This window comes from Aotus nancymaae, unplaced genomic scaffold (assembly GCF_030222135.1).
Source record: "Aotus nancymaae isolate 86718 unplaced genomic scaffold, 86718_ANA_hifiasm-v0.15.2.pri h1tg000004l, whole genome shotgun sequence".
Taxonomy (NCBI): domain Eukaryota; kingdom Metazoa; phylum Chordata; class Mammalia; order Primates; family Aotidae; genus Aotus; species Aotus nancymaae.
In genome coordinates, this window is record NW_026988415.1 from 17831577 (window position 1) to 17853954 (window position 22378).

At 38.3% G+C, this 22378-nt stretch overlaps 1 pseudogene; it reads left to right on the plus strand.

The window, feature by feature from the left end:
* Positions 1 to 664: 664 nt before the first annotated feature.
* Positions 665 to 21819, plus strand: LOC105721608 (olfactory receptor 5J3-like; annotated as a pseudogene).
* The last annotated feature ends 559 nt before the right edge of the window (positions 21820 to 22378 follow it).

The following is a 22378-nucleotide window of genomic DNA, read 5'->3' on the forward strand; positions in this document are numbered from 1 at the left end:
ATTGTTTTTGAGTTTTTAATAATCGAAAGGTCTTGAATTATTAAGGAAGCCTGTAAAGCCTGGTCTTCTTCTGAATCCTTATGTTGTGCTACTTTCTCCTTCTTTTGGTTTCCTCAAGAGCCTCAAGTCTCTTCTTTCCTCACTGTTTTTTCCTATGCCTATATTCTCTGTCTGGAAGGCAATAACTCCTCATCAGCTAAATCATGTTCTGATTTTAGGTCTTAATTTAAATATTCCATCTTTAAGTATACTTTCCCTGACCTCTCAAGACCGGGTTAGATCCTTTGCAGTGACCTCCCATAGCCACCTATACATCTCTTAGAAAAAATATTTATGTCAACTACTTATCTTTTCTACTATTTTGTAAATTGTATGAGGATAGGCACCATGTCTTTCTTCTGCTGTATCCCCAATGCTTACCACAGTGCCTGAAAAATAGTTGGTACTCAATAATTTATAAATAATTTAATTAATAGGAGAATAGAAATTATATATAGAAGAATTAATCTGGGGTGGCAGTGGGGAATCATGGAAGACTTTAGGAGGAAAGGACTTTTGAACTGAGTCTTGAAGAATGATAAGGGAGTTGGGGCATTCTGAAATTCAAAAAATCATTTGTAAAGATACAGTGGTAGAAATTTTGAGGCCTCAAAGTACAAGATGTATGCAGGAACTTAGAGTTGTCCAGTGTGGCTATAGCACAGAAGAGAGTGGTGGAAGGTAAGAGTAGCAAGATGTGTTCATGATGTGAAATTCTGTGTTAACCATCTGATTAATAATGTCTGGTAGCATCTGAGAAAAACAGCAAGTATTATTCTGTGTTGTGGAAAATTCAGAATTCAGAGCAGACTGAGAAGTACCAGAAAAGGACTAACATCAGAAATACAAAGCAAAATGGCTATAAATAATTGTTTTTTTCCTTTGTGTTTTCACTTCTCTCTTCGGAGGCTCCCTAGCGACCTGACTCCCTGTGTCTCGTGACCAGAGAGCATGTCTGGGACCTGCTTAACATTCTAAGACACTAGAGAGATGGCTGAGTATAAAGACAGAGGAATGAGGCATCATGTCTGACTCTTGCAGACGCGTCAGCACAATTCCCCAGGCCAGTAGAAAAATTGTGTCTGTTCATGCCCCTTTTGTGTTCCTTTTTCAGCTTGGTAAATCACATTACAACTTTCATTGGATTTGCCATTTCTTTAGGAGCTCTGGACTTTCTAGAGGAGATTTGTGAATCTTTAGGCAGTTGGTATTCAGTATTGCTATGCCTGATTTTTTAAAAAGAGGCATATTTGGAAACAGAGGATACTGACACTGACCTTTTCTCTGAGTGGCAGCGTTTGCATACGTCATGGCAAATGCATTTAGGAATTGCTCATTTGTGGGGGCTGTTTGGAGGCAGGGGAAGGGAAGTGTCCTGGGAATTGACAACAAGCAGCAAAACAGTGCAGAAAGGAAAAGGGACGTTCAAACATGACGAATGACATCATTGTTGCTTTGAAAATATTGGTGCTTCCTCATTTGGAAGTTCTTGAGTTCTTGGTTGAATACACGTTTGTTTTGACACAGAGAATCATAAACATGCCCATGGTTTTAGTTTCACTTCTGTTATGAACTACCTGAGTGACTTTTGTAAAGTCCTCTCTCTGGTTATTCGCCTTGTCCTCTGTAAAATGAGAGGGTTAGACTAAATTATCTCTATATTCCCTTCCCACTCTGATATTTGACAATTCCATGATTTCCAGTTGGGTACATTTATGCATGCTGTGGCAGAAACATGATTGCATACGACTTGAAGGTAGGTAGAAATAGTACAATTTACTTTCAATGAACACAGTGCATTTTATATATGTATTTTGATATATAATTCATGAAGTTTCCCAATTTCCAGCTAAGAGAGTTCATGACAATAAAATTATATTCCTCCAATGAGTAAGGGGCTTATTACAGAAGAGTGTTTAGCTAAGAGAGGTCACCTGGAGATGGTGGTGGAGATGCACTGTTGTTTGAGGTGAAGAAATGGGAAAATAGGGAGAAAAAGGATAAAATAGCTTTAAGTAATCTGTCTAATAAAAGTTTGTGAAAAACGCTAGAAACATTTAACAGCTTGTCAGCTAAATTGAAGCCAATCCTTATGGTTTCATTGGCAACCTCTCTGAGGTGGGCCACCAGGCTATCCACTTATTCATTGCTTCATTAATGGGAGAAGGGGACAATATTGCGATTCTTCTTCAGGATTAGGGAAAAAGAAATGAAGTGAGAGAAGCAATCTTTAGGTCTCCTCTCTTCCCCAATTCTCACCCAGTTGGCAGAGGGAAGCCAAAGGGTCCAGTGATGCCCCTTCTTACTTTTTTCTCTTCTTCTCCCACCAACATCCTTAACAGAAATGATAGGAAGTGCTGGGAAGAGGGGAAGAGCAAGGCCATTTTACTTACAGCATCCCTGTTCCATCCAACCTCAGGTACCAAGTTCATTGCTTATCATCTCCTATAAGAGTTCTTACATGCAGATGTTCTTGAGAAGAATTACATTTTCCTTCATTCTGAGGTCACACCTTAATGATCCCTTTGTTAAGGTTTTGTTGGCAGCAACATAAGGGAGAAGCTGGGATATGGGGGAATATTAAAGAGTACTTAGAAGTGAGATATTTGGACATCAAAGTTAAACCATTTAACTCTCAGTGTTGCAGAATCATCACATTTTACTATTCAGCATGTGATATTTGGTGCATGAGCTACATTTTGTCAACCCTTAGTTCTTATGCTTCCCCACAACTTCTGATTATTATATCAGTGAAAAGAGATGTATGAAAATGAAATTTAGAACACATAAAGCACAGGCAGTCAAGACTATATTCAGAAACAGCTATATGGAACACACAAGTTAGTTGGAAAGAGCATACACATGCACATTGGCAATTTTGCATCCCAAAATTGTGTTTTCAAAGGCAACAACTGAACAAGGGCAAACAATAGAAAGCAAAGTGGAGCAATTGAGTAGTCAATGTTGGGTGGGTTTTTAATCCTAAAAGCCTTCCTGGAGGACTTGAGTTTTAGGAAGGTGACAGTTTCCACATCCATAATTGCTCCATAATCAGGAAATTATTGGGGCTCTTTTCTAATCAATGTTTCAATCTCAGTAGTAATCTTGATATTTTCACATGCGATATGGAATTATTGATCTATGTTAAGTAATATTTATGGTGATGTGGGATTTAGGGAGCATGCTGTTCTTAAAGACAGCTGGCAGGGGAACAAAGTGCTTGCAAACTTTTAATTGGCTTGAGAAAGGATAAAATTTTGCCACCTGAGGTGCCAAGGGAACAAGTACACAGTGTGCTTCTTCCCTAATGATGTTTGGAGGTTGGTGGACAGAGGTAGGGGGTTCTAATTTTCAGTTACTGGGGTACAGTATCCAGAAAGATGGAAATAACAGTGAAGTACAGAGTATGAGTTAGAGTGACCCAGCATTTCAGCAGCCTATAAATCTCTGTTGAATTATCTCATAACCAACCTGAGGCCTGGGTCTATTCAGAAAATATCCAACTACTCAGAAGGAAAAGCTTTCTACTGCAAGATAAGAACTATGTGTCTCAAATCTGGCTTGAAAATCAAGGATTATTATATTCTAAAGTGTTCCATAGTGAGACTATGAGCATATTACTTCCCTACGATGGGTATTAGATTTCTTATCTATTAAACGTAAGAAATTCCTTCCCTGTTTATGGAACTTAATCCCATTGGAACACTTTAGAATATGATAATCCTTGATTTATCACAGAGTAGTTTGGAAGGGTAGTAGGATGGAGAAGGGAGTGCTGGGAATTGAAAAACTGGAAACATAAGAGTTCTTCAGTGAGCTCCACAGATATACAAATCTAGAGGAAAATGTGATTAGGACCTCTATTCAGTCAATTGCATCCCCTAATAATCCTGCCTGCCATGTTGCCACTTTCCTCTGTAAGTTTCCTTACTGCTGTGGGCTGAATTGTGTTTCCTCAAATTCAAATGTTGAAGCCCTAACCTCACAAATGATTGTATTTGGAGATTGGAATCTTTGTTTAGGCTTAGATGAGGTCACGAGGGTGAGGCACTCATGATGGAATTAGTGCCCTTATAAGAAGAGAAACTAGAGAGCCCTCTCTTCTCCCTCCTACCCCACAACCAGGTGAGGACATAATGAGAAGGCAGATGATAATCTGCAAGCCATTAAGAGAACCCTCACCAGAAACCAATCATGCTAGCAACTTGATCTTGGACTTCCACTCTCCTGAGCTCTGCGAAACTAGATTTATCATGTTTAAACTACCCATCTATGGTATTTTTGTTATGTTAGCCCAACTAAGTAGACTAAGACAATTACTCCTTCCCTAACAAGGCCTGTCATATGACCTGTAAGGAAAGGAAATCCATTATCACCAATCTGAATGTTCTTGGGAATCCAAGAGAGTCTGTATCTCCAGGGGTCTCTTGCAGAGGCAATCCAAGTTATTAATTCCGTATAGTGAATATTCGTTACATGCATAGACTGTGTAATGATCAAGTCAGGGTATTTGGGTTATCTATCACCATAGTGTTTATCATTTCTATGTGTTGGGAACAATCAAGCCCTCTCTTCCAGCTACTTTGAAAAATACGATACATTGTTGCTAACTATAGTCACCCTACTCACCTATCAAGCATTAGAACTTATTTGTTTTATCTAATTAATTGTATGTTTGTAAACATTGACCAAATCTCCATCCCCCCTCCAATGCACACACTGTTTCCAGCCTCTGATATCTATGATTCTATTGTTTATCTCCATGAGATAAGCTTTATAATCCCCATGTAAGCAATATTTGTCTTTTTCTGTATGGCTTATTTCACTTAACATAATGATCTTCAGTTCCATCCATGTTGCTACAAATGCCATGATTTCATTCTTTTGAATGGCCTAATAGTATTACATTTTGTGTATACGTCATGTTTTCTTTATTCATTCATCCATCCATTTACAGGCACTTAGGTTGACTCTGTGACATTGTTTTTAATTTTTTAATTTTAGGTTCAGGGGTACATATGCAGTTTTGTTATATACGTAAACTTGCATCATGGGTGTTTGTTGTACAGATTATTTCAGCATCCTGGTGCTAAGCCTAGTATCCAATAGTTATTTTTTCTGCTTCTCTCCCTCCTCCCACCCTCCACCCTCAAGTAATTCCCAGTGTCTGTTATTCCCTTCTTTGTGCCCATGGGTTCTCAACATTTAGCTTCCACTTATAAGGGAGAACATGTGATACTTGGTTTTCTGTTCCTGCATTAGTTTGCTAAGGATGATGGCCTCCAGCTCCGTTTATGTTCCCACAAAAGACATGATCTCGTTCTTTGTTATGGATACATAGAATTCCATGGTGTATACATACCACATTTTCTTTGTCTAATCTGTCATTGATAGGCATTTACATTGATTCCATGGTATATATGTATCACATTTTCTCATTCAATCTACTATTGATGGGCATTTAGGTTGATTCCATGTCTTTGCTATTATGAATAGTGCTGCAAAAAACATACACATGCATGTGTCTTTATGGTAGAATGGTTTATATTCCTTTGGGTATATACCCAGTAATAGGATTGCTGGGTTGAATGGTAGTTCTGCTTTAAGTTCTTTGAGAAATCTCCAAACTGCTCTCTACGGTGGCTGAACTAATTTACACTCCCACCAGCAGTGTGTAAGTGCTCCCGTTACCTCCCTCTGTCTTTCTCTCTTCTTCCTTTCTTCCTTCTTTCTTTCTTTCTTTCTTTCTTTCTTTCTTTCTTTCTTTCTTTCCTTCCTTCCTTTTCTCTTTCTCTCTCTTTCTCTCCTCCTTTTCCTTTCCTATTTTCTTTTTGTTCTTTCTTTTCTTTTCTTTCTCACTCTGTCATCCAGGCTAGAGTGCAGTGGTGTGATCTCAGCTCACTGCAACCTCCTCCTCCTGGGTTCAAGCGATTCTCCTGCCTCAGTCTCTTGAGTAGCTGGGATTACAGGCGCCCACCACAATGCCCAGGTAAATTTTTGTATTTTTAGTAGAGATGGGGTTTTGCCATGTTGGCTGGTCTAGAGCTCCAACCTCCAGTGATCCACTTGCCTCAGCCTCCCAAAGTGCTGGGATTACAGACGTGAGTCACCATGCCCAGCTAGTGTTCCCTTTTCTCTGCAACCTCGCCAGTGTCTGTCATTTTTTGACTTTTTAACAATAGTCATTCTGACTGATCTGAGATGGTATCTCCTTGTGGTTTTGATTTGCATTTCTCTAATGATGAGTGATGTTGAGCTTTTTGTCATATGATTGTTGGCTGCATGTATATCTTTTTTTGAACAGTGTCTGAGAGCAGTAGGGGCAGTACCACTGCAGAGGCAATGGCAGACAGGTTTTTGTGTCCCCTAGGAGCTCCATCTCTAAGAAACATGGAGCCACAGTTACTGGGAGTGTTCAGTGAGTGGGGTCGGGTAGCTGCACTGATGGCCTAGCTTGTTGGGGAGTAGGGTGTTGAAGGCTCACAAGGAGGCGAGATTGGTCTCCTCTTCATATGGTGACTGTGGTGTGCTAGATGCTCAGGTGTAACCCCCAGGCTCTTTGTTTCTTTCCCAGACTGACTGCAGCAGGGAAAGAAATGCTGCTATGGCAGTGGCAGAGGGGCTGTTGGATGCCTCTGAAAACCTCTCCCTAGGAAACCTCCAGGCTACTACCAGTCAGTATGCTCAGCTATGGTTGGGACGACAGTTCTGTGGTGATGAGCCAGGGGACCTGAGTGGTGGAGTGGGAGGTGGGGGTTCCCAATGAAAAGGGACTGGACTTCTCTCCATATGGTGGCAACAAAATGCTGGAGGTGCCAATGTATTGACTAGGCCTTTGGTTCCTTCCCCAATCCGAGCGTTGTTAGGGTGGTACCACTGCAATTGCAGTAGTGGACTCTGTGTTTTTGCTACTAGCTGCAATAAACGTGCAAGTGTAGGTATCCCTTTGATATACTAATTTCTTTTCCTTTGGATAAATACTTATTAGTCGGATTGCTGGATTGTATGGTGATTCTATTTTGAGTTTTTTGAGAAATTGTATTGTCTTCCATAATGGTTATATTAGTTTACATTCCCACCAAGGTTGTATAAGTTCCATTTTCCTCACCAGCATCTGTTATTTTTTGTCTTTTTAATAATAGCCATTCTAGGGTCAGGCGTAGCGCCTCACCCTCATAATGCCAGCACTTTGGGAGGCCTAGGCAAGTGGATCACAAGATCAGTAGTTTAAGACCAGCCTGGCCAAGATGGTGAAACCCTGTCTTTACTAAAAATGCAAAAAATTACCAACCTAAATGCCCATCAATGATAGACTGGACAAAGAAAATGTGGCACATATACACCATGGAATACTATGTAGCCATAAAAAAGGATGAGTTCATGTCCTTTGTAGGAACATGGATGAATCTGGAAACCATCATTCTCAGCAAACTGACACGAGAACAGAAAACCGAACACCACATGTTCTCATTCACAGGCGGGTGTTGAACAATGAGAGCACATAGACACAGGGAGGGGAACGTCACACTGGGGTTGTTGGAAGGTGGGGGACTGGGTAGGGAAAGTGGGCAATGGGGAGCTTGGGGAGGGATAACATTGGGATAAATGTCTGATGTAGGCGATGGGGGGATGGAGGCAGCAAACCACCATGACATGTGTGTACCTATGCAACAATCCTGCAAGATCTGCACATGTACCCCAGAACTTAAAGTACAAATTAAAAAAAAGTAGGAACTCCATCACTTAAAAAAAAATTTAACCAGGAGTGGTGGCAGGCGCCTGTAATCCCAGCTACTGGGGAGGCTGAGGCAGAGAACTGTTTGAACCTGGGGGGTGGAGGTTGCAGTGAGTCGAACTTGTGCCACTGCACTCCAGCCTGGTGACAGAGCGAGACTCTGTCTCAATAATAATAACAATAATAGTAATAGCCATGCTAACTGGTGTATCATGATATCTCATTGTGGTTTTGATTTGCATTTTCCTGATGATTAGTGACGTTGAACATTGTTATATACCTGTCGTCCATTTATATGTATTCTTTTGAGAAATTATTCTTGTGATTTGCCCACTTTTTAGTGGGGTTATTTGTTTTAATCTTGTTGAGTTGTTTGAGTTCCTTGTATATTCTGGATGCTAGCTGCTTGTCAGATGGATAGTTTGCAAATATTTTCTCATTCAACAGATTGTCTCCTCACCCTGTTGATTGTTTCCTTTGCGGTGCAGAAGCTTTTGATTTTAATGTAGTTCCATTTGTCTATTTTTGGTTTTGATTTTTGTGCTTTTTGAGGTCTTAGGCATAAAATGTTTGCCTAGACCAATGTCCTGAAGTGTGTGTGTGTGTGTGTGTGTGTGTGTGTGTGTGTTTTAAGTTAAAGCAAGTTTATTAAGAAAGTAAAGGAATAAAAGAATTGCTACTCCATAGGCAGAGCAGTGGCATGGGCTCCTCAACTGAATATATTTATAGTTATTTGGTGACTACATGCTAAAGAAGGAGTGGATTATTCACAAGTATTCAGGGAAAGGGTTGGGCAGCTCCCGGAACTGAAGTCTCCTCCCCTTTTTATCCTATATAGGGTAACTTCCTGAAGTGTTTTCCCTATGTTCTCATCTCATAGTTTTATAGTTTCAGGTCTTACACCTAAGTCTTGATATAGTGGAGATGTTTGTCTCCTCCAGATCTCATGTTGAAATGTGATCCCCAGTGTTAGAGGTGGGGCCGAATAGAAGGTGTTTGAATCATGGAGACGATCCATGTGACCTGCCTGCTCCCCGCATCACCTTCTGCTATGAGTAAAAGTTTCCTGAAGCCCCACCAGAAGCTGAGCAGTTGCTGGTGCCATGCTTGTACAGTCTGCAGAACTGGGAGCCAAATAAACCTTTTTTTGTACATTATCTAGTCTCAAGTGTTCCTTTATAGCAACACAAGATGGACTAATAAAAGTCTTTAATTCATCTTGAGTTGATTTTTATATGAGGTGAAAGATAGAGGTCCAGTTTTATTCTTCTGCATATGGCAATCCAATTTTCACAGCACCAATTATTAAAGAGACTGCACTCTGAAAAAGGTTCCTTGCTGTAGCTGCTTAGGACCTGGGGTGACTGTGGGACCCATAACAAGCTCATTCCCTAAAACAATGCCATCATGTTGTCTCCAGGCAACTCCCTATGTTAATTTCAGGCCCGTGAAAGTCTAGGGGTTTTTCTGTGGCTAGGATTTCAGGAGTTCACAGTGGGAATGTTATCTGCTAGGGGTCCCTCCTTACTCTTTCCACACAATGGGGAGTATCTCTAGGCTTTCAGCCAACCTCAGTTGAGCAGGCTGCCTTGCTTTAGGTGTTTCCTGTCAATTTTCTTTTGAATTCCAGCATTCTCTCTTGGATGATCTACTTGAAAATGAGAGAATTTACTCATTATTTTGCTTCTTCTTAGTGGAGGAGATGAGCACAAGATGCCTCTAGTTAGCTATTTTGAAACCCCTGCTAGAACTCTCAGTGAATACTTTAGATAAGCTGATTAGGAAATTTTTCTCTGAGAAAGTGACAAATGAGCTGAGACCTAGGTGATGAGAAGGAGATAGCCATGAAAAGATCTTAAGGAAAAGACTTACAGGTGCAAAAGCCCTGAGTTGTAAATGTGCTGGGCATGCACATAAAACATGAAGAAGATCAGTGTGGCTAAAAGTAGTGAAAAAGACTAATAATGAGGTCAAAAGACAGTGAAGGGTCATATTATGGACAGTCCGGAGGCAGTGTGAAGAATTTAGATTTAATTATGGATGACATGAAAAGCCATTGGGAGATTAAGAAGAAGAGAGAAAGGGTCTGATTGACACTTTGCAATTTACACTTTTGGCTGCTGTCTGGGGAATGTGCTACAGGGAACCAGAGTGGAGGTAGAGAGCCCAGTTACAGGCCCTTGTAGTAATCCAAAAGAAAGATGATTAATAGTGGATTGGACTAAGATGGAACAGTGCAAATAGAGAGAAGCCTTTAAATACTGAATGTCCTTTTAGAGTAAAGCAGGCAAACTTTGATGGGTTATATATAGTAGTGGTACACATTCTCAATGCAATTATGGTCATCTTTGGCCCTTACTTGCCTTTGCCTATCTGCCCAGTTTCCATCATTCAAATATAATCTTCGCTTGGTGTCCAGTGTTCTGAAGTTTAAATATGGTGTGTTAGTGTGGGTCAACTTTTATCAATTTTGCTAGGAACTCAATTTCCCTTTTAATCTAGAAACCATTTCTTCAGTTCTGAGATTTTTCTGATTGATTTATTTCATGATTTTGTCCCCTGCATTTGCTCTCTTCTCTTTCATGAAAACCTACAGTTTCTATGTTGGACCTCTTGGTTTGATCCTCCAATTTTAAAAATATTTTATTTCTTATTTTTAATGTTTTTGTCTCTTTTGTCTGGTTTTTCCAAAAAATTTCAACTTCATTTTCCACTATTTCTAGTGAAATTTCATTTCTGGTATCACTTAAAATATCTAAGAGTTCTTTTATTTAATGTTCATTTTTAATAGTATACTGTTTTTTTAAATGACTACAATATCTTCTTCTATATTTCTGATAATCTTAATGATTTTTAAGTGATCATTTCACTGAAATCTCTTTCCTTAAATTGTTTTCTTTCCTTGTCTTCTTCTCATCATAGTATTTTTAAAAATCACATCTGGGAATCCTTAGATGTTTGGTTATGTTTGAATGGGACACAAAAAAAGCTGATTAAAAGTTTTTGTCATGGTAAGTGTCACTATGGGATGATTTGGCTGAATCTCTTCCTTTGGTGATCTTCTGATTATTTTTACATAATTTACTATAAGGTTGCTCGAATTCTCCCAGTAAATAATCTTCCACTTTTCCTTGTGGGAAATACAGACCTTGGTTCTAGGTTTTTGGGAGCCATTTAAGAAAAGATGATTGGTGATCTCAATATGTAGTATATAGCTAGATGTTCACTTTATCTCACAGCCAGCTTTGTATGAGACACCCAGTCCTAACACTCTGTATTTTATTTATCAGAGACTAAATCTCTACTCTTCTGTAAGAGAGAAGTACCTAGGGAAATGACCAGCTGTGAATAATGAAGAGGGGAATTGGAGGCCTATTGGTTCTTAAACCATCTTTCGACCAATGCCTCTGTTTTCAGCTCTACTTTCACCCTTACTTACAGAGGTTCCTGATGCTTCCTTGGTGCAAATTGTTCTTAATTTCCTCAATGCTGGTTTAAAATTCCAGTTTATTATACCTGCTAATCAGCTGCTATTTGCTCTTTTGACTTTCTATTGCTATCTCATACTCCTTCCTGTTTTCCTTTTTCCTCATGGTTTTATGACACTAAAATAATTATTTTATGTCATTTATAGATAAACATGAGTGCCTGGTTCATTCTCTTTAACTACAAAGCCTTATTTATTTTTCGTCATGGTATTTAACATTTTTATTATAGCATTGCCCTTGTGTTATTTATTTATATGTTTGCTAATTATCTGTCACTGTCCACCAGTATACATGTTTATGAGAACAGGGATATTGTCTGTCTTGTTGACTATACATCCCTAGCATCTAGGACATGATAGATAACCAGTAAGTATTTTTGAATAAATTAATCTTGCATATTTTATTATTTTGAAAAAAATGTATCTGTAGTCATAACATCTGATAGCTTTTGTGGAAAAAAACCCAGAAATACACATATAGCAAATTAGTCAAATAAAAATGGAATAATTAGCGACTCAAAGAAAAAAGGTGTACAAGATAAGTTACACAAATATACTACATAAAATTTCGAGTTTCAGTACATATTCTTGTTTTCCTCTAAAAAGATCAACTAGCTATACATAATTGATTTTCAGGTATAACAACAACCAAATGGAGATGAGTTAACGGGTTCTTGTAGTAGTCCAGGTGAGAAAAGATTATGACGTGTTAAAGTGGGGTACAAAGAATTGACCAGAATCAAGAGGAATTTAGAAGATAGAATTAGAAGGATTTGGTTAAATTAAGGTAATAGAATAGGTGAAGTAGAAGGAGATATAACAGTATTAAGGATTACTTTGTAGGATTCTGGCCAGTCAGTGCTACCCTTCATTCAGACGATCAGATTAACTTGAAGGGAGACAAAGGTAGATGGCGAGACAAATAGTAATATTCATTTGTCCTGGTGTTCCCTCAATCACTCAAATGTTTTTGTTTAGTTATTTTGTACTGAAATTTAGAAAAAGTGTTTTAGCTTGAGTTACTTGGATTTCCAGTATTCTGTTTTTCTCTTCTTGATACACTTAGCTAAGTAATACAGTATATAAAAATAATTATTATTTTTGTCTGTTAATAGCAGACTGTGCTATTAACCACAACTGTTAATAGCAATATGGCCTATTGGAAAGAGTATCAGTTGGGTGTGTAAAATATACCATCCTGGTGATTTGATGACCTAGATTCTAGACAGCTCTGTTGTTAACTCCCTGTATGACTTTGGACTAGTCATAAACTTCATTTTCCTTATAGGTAATATCAACTTGTTAATATAGTAATTACACCCTTGTTATTCCATTCTCTAACTGAAAACATGGAGAAGATCCATTTTATTTTTAGATATAGAAAGATTATTTATAGATAAGAAATGTACAAATATGTTCTGGAGAGAATGTTCCAGTGTGTTGGCCTATGAAGCAGTTAAGTGTGGCTACCATTTATTGACAATTCATCACGTGCCATTTGCTTTACCTATATTTTCTTATTTAATCATCACAATAAGCATATAAGGGATTTCTATTTCCATTTTATAGAGGAAAGGTGAGGATTACTCAGCCAAAGTAGCACTACTAGTTAGTGGTAAATCCAAGATTCAGGCCCAAGTATTTTTGCTACAAAGCCAATATATTTTCTACTTTGTAATACTACCTTTTGTGCATAGCTGGTTGTCTCTGAAATAAGTCTCCAAACTTTGACTCATTGAATCTTAGAAGTGGAAAAAAACCTCTGCAAATTGGCTCTCCAATCTCTTGCCTTACAAAAGAGGAAACTGCGGACCAGAAAGGGGGTGTTATTAGCTAATGGTCAGACAGCTAGTTAGTGCCACGGCCAGGTTCCATCTCTTCAGACAATCTGACCACTGCTCCTTCTAATTTGGGAACCTGAACACAGTGCCTGATTCGAATCAATGCAGATCTGTTTGTTCCATCACTGATTTACTGATTTCACAGGGATGTTAGGACAATAAAATTATCATAATAGGGTTGAGTGGCATTTAGATAAAAATAAATTGATGGGAGGATTTTTTTAAACATTTGCACAAACACAAGATATGATTAAGAAAAGGGAGCCTATTACACAGTAACCTTTCAATTAGCCTCAGATTCCCTCAGGGAGGAATGATTCTTTATTACATGGTGTATATTATTTGTCTTGAACACCACACAATTGGCCCATGAGTGGCCATTTATACTGAGAGAAGTCCAAGAAGCTAAATGCCTCAGTCTTTCCAGGAGAAATAATCAGGGGAGATAGGTGAAATGCTGAAGTTCTCCTTAAAAAAATAGCAAGAAATTGTGGATGAGTATAGTAGCCTTGTGCAATTTGTTGAAGTCCCACAAAGAGTGGAGGAGGCATGAACAATGGAATGGGCCTTTTCACTGAGAGCCACTGATTTTGTGGCTCTCAGTGAAAAACTGGTCTATTTTGATGTGTCTGCCTGGGACCTATAACTTAAAAAACTTCAGACAGAGAGACAAGTTTTTCTTTGAGTAACTCTAAATTGCTTTTCATATTTCTATTTCATGTTTGCAGAGGGAACACACAATCAATTTGGGTAAGAATGTAGCAGGCAGAAATCAGAGCTGATGAATTCCAAGCTTACATAAACTAAGGTTCCCAATCCCAGGTGCTGTTCTTTTTCCCCGTCAGTAGACTTAGTAAAACAAGACAGACGTTCTGAGCCCTCCTAACTCCTGTACCGTTACTCAGGGATTTGGAAAACTAGGCATTGTGATTGTTTTGTTGAAATAGAAGAGGATTTAGTGGGCTAGGGTGTGAGGGGGAGGGACGCTGAAGGTGTGGTGGGAGTGGGGGGAGACAGTGACACATCAAGCAGATAACCTGTGTTCCTGTGAGATATAAGAGTGGAGGAAGCACAGAATACAGCCCCCTGCAGTAGCCACAAACAACTACCCTCTTACTTTCTGAAGACATTGCAGGAACCCAGTCCTCACAGCCCTTCTGACCCTGAGAGTTTAATCCCAGAGAAAGATCAGAGCAAATGCCTGTAAGTTTGACTTAGCACTCACCTTTATATAGTGTTGTTGACTTTTTAAAATTGTGCAACTTGAGCAACCTTACTGAATCAAACATTGTGGATATCCAGCATGCTGAGTGCCTGCCTAACCTTTTTAATGTACAGACATGGTTTTATGTGCCTTGAAGTTAGTTCACAAATATATTTCTTTTGGTTGGTTTCTGGTGATTACATAGAAATTTTGCCTGTTAATATCCAAAAATGTGTTTATCCATCCCCCATTTATTGGGTATTTGGAAGTTTTCATAGAATGCCCTTTTCTCTTTTAAGCACTCTCATCGTTTATCAAATTCTACTCATCTTTCAAGGCTGATGTTTAGTGCTACCAACTCCTTGAAATCTTTCTTCTCCCCATGCCTACTCTGATCCACTCCCCAGGAATAAAAGCAGTCCCTATTCTTTGTTCCTGTAGTACTTTGCCTTTATTTCCATGAAAGAAAAAGCTAAACATACAATTGCCTTCCCTGTTATATTATAGGTTCCATGAGGACAGTGATTGCAGTGCCTTATACATAATTGAATCCCCTAAGCATATAACATGGTGATTTGCAGATATATGTATACAGTAGAATATTATTTAAATATCAACATAATGAACATTTTTGCACAATTTATTTTCATTTATTGTATATCTTTGGAAGCATATTTCTAAATGAAATTACCTGAGCAAATTGTTATAGTATGTTCTGGAAATGAACATTGCCAGTAACAATTTACGTGGTGACCTGTTTCCTAACAAACAGTTGTCTTTTTTATATACATGACTACCAAGTTGGGGAAAGCTTTGTGTTTTAATTTGTATTTGGCTGAAGTCATATGTTTTGTTATGTAATTATATACTCAGTGTGTTCTCTACTGTGCATGTTATCCATTCTCTTTGACCATGAGAACTTATCAAGTAAGCTTCACACATTGATCTTATACGTTTTATTATTTATTTGTTTTGACTAGTGTGTTTTATTAGGCTGGTGCAAAACTAATTGCAGTTTTTGCCATTACTTTTATGGCAAAAACTGCAATTATTTTTGCACCAGCATAATAAAAGTTCTGCTCACTGCATATTTTTCCCTTTTGATTATTTCTTTTTTTGATCTTCATTTTACTATAGTACAGCGTGCAAAAGACTTTTAGTCATATATTTGAACCCACCATCCTAGTTCTGAGCACATCATTCTGGCTTTGATGACACCTCATTTTTTCAATGGCCACAATAGCTAGAGAGACAATGCTGTTTTGTTTTTCTAGTTTCACAGCTTATACATACTACATATCCAGCTTAACTTTTCTTACTAATTTTCCCAGTAACATTTATTTGTTTTTGCTCTCTTTATGTGTGTGTTTTCATCTACCAGAAAAGTTTTTTTTTTAAATAAGAGTTTGGCTATTTTTCTCTAAAATATACTATTTCCTTGATCAATCTTTGTTTTTGACCCAATGCCAAACAGGCTTTGTATATGTGTGGCTTTGTAATAAAGTTTGAAATCTGAGAGGGCATCTACCATCATTACATAAAATAATATATTTTGGCATCTTTGTCTTTTTATTCTTCCAGGTGAATTTCACTATAAATTTGTCAAGATCTGTAAAGTATCCTGTAGAATTTTTAGATTGCATTAAGTCTGTACATTAACTAAAGAGTATTGTCTTTCTCACCGTTTTAGCTTTGCCCAGCAGGAGTACTGTGTGTCCATTTATTCATATCTTTCTTTGTTTCTCCAATTATGATTTTAGCATCTGAATACATTTCTTTTGTCACGGTTAAATTTTTCAAAGTACTCTTAAATTGATAATCTCATTCAGTTCTTACCAGATCTCTGCTGTAGGTCAGTAGAAAGATTAGATGTATCCAAGGATGACCGATCTATAATGAATCTTTTTGCCCCCAAAAATCATCGTGACTCTTATTTATTAACAGCTTTATTGACATACAATTTAAATACCATACAATTCACACATCCAAAGTATGCAATTCAGGCCAGGCGTGGTGGCTCACCCCTGTAATCCTAGCACTCTGGAAGGCCGAGGTGGGTGTATCACTTGAGATCAGGAGTTTGAGATCAGCCTGGTCAACTTGGCGAAATTCCATCTCTACTGAAAATACAAAAATTAGTTGGCATAGTGGTGGGCACCTGTAATCTCAGCTACTCAGGAGGCTGAGGCAGGAGAATCATTTGAACCCAGGAGGTAGAGGTTGCAGTGAGCCGAGATCACGCCACTGCACTCTAGCCTGGGCAACAGAGTGAGACTCCATCTCAAAAAAAAAAAAGTATGTATTTCAATAGTTTTTGGTATATTCAGTGGTGTGTAACCATCATAACCAATTTTAGAACATTTTCATCACCTGAAAAAGAAATTCCGTGCCACCCATTCCTGTACCACTCTTCAAGACCCTGGTAAGCACTAATCTGCTTTCTCTTTCTATAGATTTGTCTATTTCTGAATATTTTATCTAAGTTGAATCATACAATAAAAATGGACTTTTAAGGAGCAACAAAGGCAATATTTATTAAGCACCTAGGTATCTGTTAAGCACTTTATGTATTTTTTCTTATTTAATCATCAAAATAATCATGTAAATTAGGCAACATTATTTCCATTTTAGATAAGCAAACTGATGGCAAAAAGATTGAGCAATTTGCCCACTCATACTATTAGGATGTGCCTGGATGCTTCGACCAGATCTTTGACCATGTTCTTTCTGCCTTAAGGTAGTTAGGAAATTTGAAAAACATCCCTCCCATGCTCTTCCCTCAGTGGTCTTTAGTGCCTTGAACAGAGACCAAAAGTAAATATGACATTTCTGATGCAGTGAGGGCTGAAAGAGCAGAGACAGGTGGAGTGGTTTGTGTAGCATAGACTCATGGAACAACAGAAATTTGCTTTCCCAGCTTCTCTCCATTAGGTATTGAGAATAACCGGTGATCTGTGTACAGTATGACTCACAGAGCCATGGGAAATTAGAGCTCATGGTTGGAAAGAGCCTCAGAGACCACCTAGTTTAGCTGCTCCATTTTATTGATGAAGAAACTAGGACCCAAAAAGAGCAAGCAATTTGCTCAAGATCATATACCTCAAACACAGTGACAGAGAATGACCTTTTATCTGATATTGAAAGAATAAATATACCAAAGGTGAGAGTTCTCTCCAGAATAACTTCAGAAAACAAGTTAAGAAAGAAACGAGATAGTGCTACGTCACTGAATTAGGTCAGGAGATTTGGGTTCCAACACCAGCTCTGTCACTAATTCACTGTGAGATCTTCAACAAGTCCCTTGACCTCTCTGGACTTGCTTATTTCTTCACCTGAAAATGGGTGGGTAGGAATAGATGCTATTTTGGAAGACTGACACTTATTAACCACTCAAGAAATTTTATCGAATAGGTAAATAAGTGAACCATTACTTACATTTTAAATGTTAAGCTATTTTTGGAAGATTCACAATGAACTACATAACTAAAAAACTGATAACGGGGTAATCAATATTTTTTAAGAACCAGTACTGAAAATATAAATGTTTCAAGGGACAAATACATGAATGCACTTTTTTTAAAACATGAAGGGTCCCTTCTTCAACAAATAGGAGTGCTTGATTATTTCCAGCAGGTAAACATCCAAGATACATTAGCCAAAACGATAACAAAACTGTTCTGGGTGCTATCCTGACACTAGTGAATGCAGTGGCACGTGTGAATGTGAGTATCAAATCATTTCCGTCATCAATTCATAATTTTGTTCTTTATTTCCTTTGGGAAGAACAAGAATTCTATCTTATTTTGAATAAAAAAGATTTCATCATGTTTTAGGGGCTAATAGAGAGTCACTTAGTCATTCAAATAGTATTTATTAAATACCTACAGAGCATGGGAACATCAAGAAATAGAGTTATCCTAAAATGGGAAATTTTAAAAATGATACAAGAACATGAAACTAACATTAAAAACTATTTTTTTGAGACAATAAGTGAACAGCTTAGAGCTGTTTGTTTCAAGCCTCCCAGGTTGAAACTTTCACAGTAGAGAGGCAGAGCAGATGATGTGTGTGTAGGGGGTGAGTGGGAAGGCAAAGAGCGCAGCTCTGTAAGCAGGAACTGGAGGAGGCAACAGAAAATGATCATCTTGCCATCTTCCTCCTCCCTCTCCCACCTTCCATGATGGAATAATAATAGGGATCCATTCCATGTGTATTGTATCACCCTTCAGAGTTTACTGAGTACTTTCACATTCATTATCTTATCATGCCAACCCTAAAAGAGAGCCATAGTAGGTATTGTTTTTTACTATTTTCTAGATGAGAAAATATGGGGCTCAAAGAGGTTAAGTGGCGTTTCTATACCTGAATGACAATACAAATTTGTACCAGGACTAGAACTCAAGTCTTTGTCTCTGAAAACAGTTCTCTGTCTATCATCTCCATTCAGCCCTGAATTTTCTCCCCGAGTCTCTCCATTTAATGTTTAAGTTGCTGAATGTTCTCCTGGGTGGGGTGTTGTTTTGAGTAGCAGCAGCTGCAGCGGCAGCAGAAGTTAACTCTCACAGTTTGGGTAGAGCAAAAACAAGTGAATTACCATCACAAGTGAAAGACCCTTCTTTTCATCTGTTCTGACCAAACTCCATGTGTGCATGTGCACGTCTGTGTGTGTGTGTTTGTGCCTCTGTGTGTGTGTGTGTGTGTGTAATAGGGAGTGGAGCATGGAAATTATACTTCAGCATACTTCAGCTAGTCTGTCAAAGGTTCACTTCTGTTCATCTAAAATAATAATAATGTAGACACATAATTCCTCTGTTTCTATTTGGTAAAATAGGGAGAAAAAAAAGTAGTAAATGGGAGTGGTCATGAAAAAATGGAGAAAGTAGAAATCAGTGAGCATCTAATATGTGCCAAGTGCTTTATCTATAACACTTCATTCAATCTTCACAATTGCCCAGTGACATGGGTTCTACTAGTGCCCCTACTTTACAGATTAGTAAATCGAAGTTTAAATAGGTTAAGTCCTAGGTTACAGAGCTAGTGATCTCCTGATCCAAGATTCAAAGAGATTCCTATAGCTCCAGAATTGGTTATTTTAACTACTGCCAAGTAAAGAACTTGTGTCTTATGGTGAATGGAAACAGCAATGACTTTCTTTTTTTTCTTTTTAAAAATAATTTTAGATTCGGGGGGTACATATGCAGATTTTTTTTATTGCATTTTAGGTTTTGGGGTACATGTGAAAAACATGTGCAGATTTTTTGTTATATGGGTATATTGCGTAACACGGAGGTTTGGCTTTCAATTGAATTCATCACCTAGTTAGTGAACCTATTCAACCTTTGCTCCAATCCTTTCCTTTCCACATTTAGAGTCCTCAGTGTCTATTGTTTCCAAGACTTTCCTTTTAACCAATAGTCAGACACTCAAAGGTCCCCTTATCTACCTTTAGCCAAATACAGCAATCCCTTCTAGACATCACTTACTGATGTCCATCCAGTGAGCCATAGGGGCTCTGAGTTAGTTTAGATTTTATAAATGGAGGTGGACTCATCCATTCTCTTGTCTGGCACTTCGCTCAGGGCATCTACATGAGGCAGCAAGCCAGGATCAGAGATAATCTATCACTATAGGAGAGAAGAACAGAGACCATGCACTTAGCCCCGGTGGCACCTGACTCCAACCATTGTGCAATCTGGTCCTTTGCTCAGACATGTCTGCTCAATAAGTCCTTGTAGAATTCACAGTCAGTTTTGCAGCTGCATTACCTTGGCCCCAAACGTGGTTAGAGGAATCAGCAGGTGATGATCAGCCAGGAGCTACATGACTTCTGAGAGGTTTGGTCATTCTTTGGTTTCTCTTTCACAGGATACAAGTGATGCCTTCAAACTTGAGTTCAGTTTCTTACGGTCATTTAGGAGCATGTTGGTTTTTGCAATTATCTACCAGTGAAATTATTATCAAGGTCTTGGAAAACACTCTACTGGTCAAGAAGAATAGTGAGTTGGTGACTTCCACTGTTTCAGAAATAATGTCACAAATATTGAAGGGAGGAACTGTCTGCGAAGATAGAATAAGTTAATATTTTTACCCTATTGTTACCTCATTTTCAATAATTCCTTGGACATGATTTGGAAAAGGGAGAGAGAGTGAGATGTAATTATATAGCATGGATTTTGTTCTAAGAGTTTGTAGTCCTGTTTTGGTAAAGAACACTTCTCGACCACGCCCATTTTCTTTCTCCCTCAGTTATTCATTCCTTCAATAAATATTATTAAGCACCTTTTGCAGACTAGGCTTTTACTTTCTTCCTTGTGTTCCCTTTATTTTCTGATTTTTTTTTACCTCCTTTCCCCACCGTCCCCCTTTCTTTCAGCATTTACATCTTCAATGTTATGCCTGGAAAATGGTGATAATATCTGAGAAGTTACTTAAAGTAAGAATGTAGATGAGAGGCAGGGTTGGAGAGTTTTGTGGATTTATGTGTTTTGTGTGGTATTATTTTATCCGTATCATCCAGTTTTCTCTTATTTTCTCGCTTAAAGCATGTCTAAAGAACTTTTAACTACTCAAGAATAATTCTCAGCTTGTGCCATTGCAAAATTCACCCATGATGACTGACTTCATCCTTCTCGGCATGACAGATAAGTCTCAGTTTGAAGTTCTGCTATTTGGAGCCTTTCTTACTGCTTACATCATCACTGTTTTGGAGAATCTAGGCCTGGTGATTCTGATCAGAGTCAGCCCCTACCTCTACACCCCATGTACTTTTTTGTCTCTAATCAGTCCTTCCTTGATGTCTGTTTCTCTTCCATCACAATCCCAGAGACTTTAGCAAATTTGTTTTCTAAGCTGCAGTGTTTCTTTCCTTTTCCTGTAAACCCAAAGGAGCTTATTCACAATATTTGTCTCTGATGAATGCAATTTTTTAGCTTCCATGGCCTATGACTGCTATACTGTCATCTGTCACCCACTGTTCTACTGCATTACTATGTTAAGAGGCCACTGTCTTTTCTTGGTAGTAGGATGCTACCTTAGTGGGTTAGTTAAGATGGTCACTGTGACAGCTTCCATTGCACAACTATTGTTCTGTCAACCAGGTGTCCTTCACGCCTTCTTCTGTGACATTCCCTCATTGTTGGCACTGGTTTGCTCAGATTCCTGGATCACCCAGATCTTGGTGGTTGGCTGTGGGGGATTCACCCTGGTCATCTCCATTGTGGTGATCCTTGTCTCCTACATGTCTATCCTCATGACTATCCTGGGAATTCTCTCAGTTTCTGGAAAACAGAAAACCCTCTCTACCTGTACCTCCCACTTGACTGCTGTTAGCCTGTACTATGGAACAACTATGTACACTTACTTGCTGCCCCCTCAACATGGATCCAGGACAGGAAATCAAATGGTCTTAGTGTTTTATACAATGGTGATCCCCATGTTCAATCCTCTCATCTATGATTTGAGAAATGAGGAAGTGAAAGTTGCCCTATGGAAAACACTAAGACACAGTCGTTAATCTTCCATTGTGTGTCTCAAAAATGCAAAATATTCTGTGAAGACTTGCTCATGGTTTTATTCACAGTGCTGTTCTTGATTGCAAATGAAGTCTTGTTAAGAACAATGGAATTACTCTAGCTAATTGTTTAAAAGTAGTTGTCTAGAAAAACAGCAACACAGTAGGCAGGAATTATATGAACAAAATAATATATGTTTTCTGAAACAATTGCAGACAATTGTAAGAAATATTTAGGAGGGAAATATGTATGTGGGTATAAATATGTCAATCTGAGTGGTAAACTGTGTGCTAACTCTAGTCATGAGTTAAAATAATTTCAAGATGACAAGGTTAGGGCTTATATCATATAATTTGATTATAAGTTATAGACGAGAACGTGGATGGCAGCTCGGATGCAAATAACTTTGCTGCACCATGTATGTCCTTATACTGAGGATTTACTTAGTGCTCCAAAGACTGAATTAAGTTCAGTGCATATCTGTCATAAAGATTCAGGACACTTCTAAATGTTTCTATTCCAAATGCTCTACCAGCACTGCACTGTGAGGCTGTGAAATGT